Raw genomic sequence first — 3,604 nt, 5'->3', positions numbered from 1 at the left:
CTTCGACATACGCCGTATATATACGTATTAGCCACACCACGTATGTGTTTGGAAAAGCAAGCACTTATAGCCAAAAAGAAGAAGCACATTTAACATTGCTTCCAACTGTACAGTTTGGATCAGATTCTTTCGACTGTCTTAAACCAACGAAGAGAATATGCTCTCTTTTATTCCTTATTTATTGAGGTATATACGAATCAACTGGATTACACATACTAATGGTGCCTATGATAGAAACATTAATCCAATTTTATAGAAAAAGAAATTCATTTAACAAAACAAACTATCAGATAAAGATCTATCTCATAATTCTGTGTTTGGACTAATAAAGCAAATACCAAACGAGATCATTTTGTAAAACAAGAGTGAAAAGATCCTAGTTGAATTGTGTAATGTCTTTTTTTATCAAAATGATATTATTTTCTTTGTTTGAAACACCAAGTTTTATAATAGAAGTAAACAAGAAGTAAACGGCAGATTAGAATATATTGTGATTAGTATCACCACAAAAGTGAAAGATAAAATACAGTTATAGAAGGCCCTTGAATTATTATTCCTTTAGAACATTGAATAGTAAATGCCCATTTGGTAGCCCATCAACATAACAGGGGAAAAACACTACAGACTAAAATGGTCAATGCCCGAACCAAAGTTCAATCTCTTCTGGTTCGGAGGTATTCTTCACTGCCTTGATTTTTCTTTTTTTTTTTGCTAAATTGTAAATACTCATTAAAAAAATGAAAAGTTTAGGTTTACAAGCCTAAGAAAGTGTTCCCTTGGCAAAAAAGAATAAAAAACAAGGAAAACACAGATTATGATTTTTGTCTATATGTCTTCTTGCTGATATTGTGTTCCTCACATCTCTGTCTATCATCTTGAAAATTTGCTGAGTTGAGGCGTGTCCGTTGCTGTGTAGGGCCGAGTTCCTTTGTCGCCAAATATTGTAGACTGCAGCTTGAACCACAAGTTTCTCGAGCAACGAAGGCGCTGATAAAGTTGATTGTCGAGTCCAGGAGAGGAGTTCTTCAAAAGAGATGAAGGTGCGTCTGTTGTTTTCGAGGCGCGAGAAAACCTGGTTCCACAGATTCATAGCAAAGTCACAGTACAGGAACAAGTGATCCCGAGTCTCCTCGAGGCTGTTACAAAGGCAGCTGCTAGGATTGACATTCAAACCCCACGCTGCTAGTTTCCCTCTTGAGGGTAATCTGTTTTGGTGAGCTAGCCACATGTTAAATCCATGTCTAGGGATCAAGCCACTGACCCATACTGACTTTGTCCACCGCTTGACAGGAGCTCGCGCTTGGTCTTAGAGCGTCCTAAGTTTTTGTCGAGGAGAAACCCCTGCAGTCTGTAGCATCAATATCCAATGATAAGTGTCAGGCCTAAGAGCTTGGTTAGGCAAACTCAACGTCGTTAGATGTAAGCAGTGTTAGAGTGTTGTCTGAACGAGGTGAAGGCAACTTCCATCTAGGGGTGTCAATTCGGGCTGGCCCGGCCCAAACTCGCTAAGCCCGTTGATATTTGAGCCTGGCCCGGCCAGAAATATTTTGGGCCTAGAATTCAAAGTCCGACCCGGCCCTTGTAGGGCTATAGGGCTTTTCGAGTTTTTTTGGACTTTTCGAAAAATAATTTGTCATTGTCACTTCCATCCTTTTAATCATTTTAATATATGTGAATTTTCATTTAAAAAAAACAGTTTTATTTTTTAGTTTTAAAATATAAAGTAAGTTTAAACTTTTCTTCTTTATCAAAAATATTTTACTTTTTCGTAAGCTTTAAAAACATATTATAAACAAACCAAATTTAATAATATTTAAATAACCAAAAATAAATTAAAACTAAATATATAAAAAACAAAATTTATGATAAAGATGGTCAAATGTTTCATAATTTGTATTTGGAAACAAAAAACATGTTGTACATAAAAGAAGAATGTACATTTGCAAAATTTAAAATGTGACACTTGTAATGATCAAACAATAAAGTGAATTAACAACTTTTATATGTGTTTTATCAGAGTTTAAGATAAAAATATTAAAATAATATGTCAATACTAATAATGGTTTTGATTCAAAAATGATAATATTTAAGATAAAATATAAAATTTTGGGTTTTCGGGCCGGCCCAAAATGCCCAAAGCCCAAATGGGCTTAGCCTGAAAGGTCCAATTTTTTTGGACTTATAAAAGTAAGCCCAAGCCCGGTAATTTTTAGGGTTAGGCGGGCTCGGGCTGTGGACTTCGGCCCTAATTGACGTGTCTACTTCCATCCCCTGGAATTGCAGGCATCTGCCAAATGTCATACCAAAAAGAGGCGACATAGCCATTGTTGATACTGCATTTGATGAATTTCTCAGCAAAGGGCTTGAGCGAGCATGGACTTCCAAATCGCAGAATCTGAATTTTTTGGAGTGATGGCCTAAAAAGTAGTATTTCTCATGTAATAGTGCATGTGCCATTTACTCCATAAAGAGTTAGAGTTAGAGAATAATAACCAAATGAATCGGAGGCGGAGAACCTTGTTCCATTGAGTAAATTTTCTCAAACCTAATCTACTTTCACTCTTGGGCAAGCAGACAGTATTCCAAGCGACCTTTGATGCTGTTCTGTTTTCGATGTTGCCGGACCATAGGAATCTGGAACACATCGATTCAATTGTCTTGAATTTTGGACTTGACATCGTTAATGGTATTAGAGCTTTTGACCTTAAGGGTTATGGTCTTACTAGTAAAAGTCTTATAAAGAGTATCATATATAAACATTCTTATAAACGGTTATGGTCTTGCTCTTGAGGAATGAACACTGCTTACTGATCCAAGCAAGTATCGACAGTTGATAGGTAGTTCGATCAATCTTGCTTTCACTCTTCTGCATTGTCCATATTTCATCTCAATTCATGCAGAAAATGTGCGGTAAGATACTTAAAAGGTTGTCCGGATTAGTTATGCTCAAGTCTAACTATGATATGCGATTGACAGCTTATTTCGATTCTAATTGGTCGACTTTTAGTGTGTATGTAGACCTTCTTGATGACTTTTTAGTATCATGGGAGACAAAAAAACTGTTTCACAATCTTTTGTCGAAATCAAATACTGACCTATGGAAGATTCAACTTGTGAACTTAAATTGCTCAAATTTCTTCTAATGTTTGTTTTTTTTTCTCATAATCATCAATGTGTTTATTTTGCGATGGTCAATCGGCAATCCACATAGGTAAGAATCCAATATTTCATGAAAAAAAGATGAAGCATGTTAAGAATGATAGTCATATGATTATGATGTGGTCCCTTGTACTGCTCCTATTTTTCGATCAAAAAAAAATGATTATGATGTGGTTTAATACAAACTACTTACTAGTTACTACTAAGCACATATCAACAACACAACAACCCACAACTTACTTACTAAAGCGTTGCCAACTCCCACATTATAATATTTCCTTTCTGGACATTCAAGATATTACAAATTTAAGAGGGAGGGGGCATTAAGCTAGAGGATATAATCCTAACTAGACCCTGACCAGCACGGATATGAATTTTCAGTTTTTAATTATTTATAATATTAAATGATGTATTTGTAATATTCGTTCATATTATATTTATTAAG

Source organism: Brassica oleracea, chromosome C6, assembly GCF_000695525.1.
Source record: "Brassica oleracea var. oleracea cultivar TO1000 chromosome C6, BOL, whole genome shotgun sequence".
In the NCBI taxonomy this organism is placed as follows: domain Eukaryota; kingdom Viridiplantae; phylum Streptophyta; class Magnoliopsida; order Brassicales; family Brassicaceae; genus Brassica; species Brassica oleracea.
The sequence above is the reverse complement of the archived record's forward strand: the minus strand, read 5'-3'. Positions refer to the sequence as shown.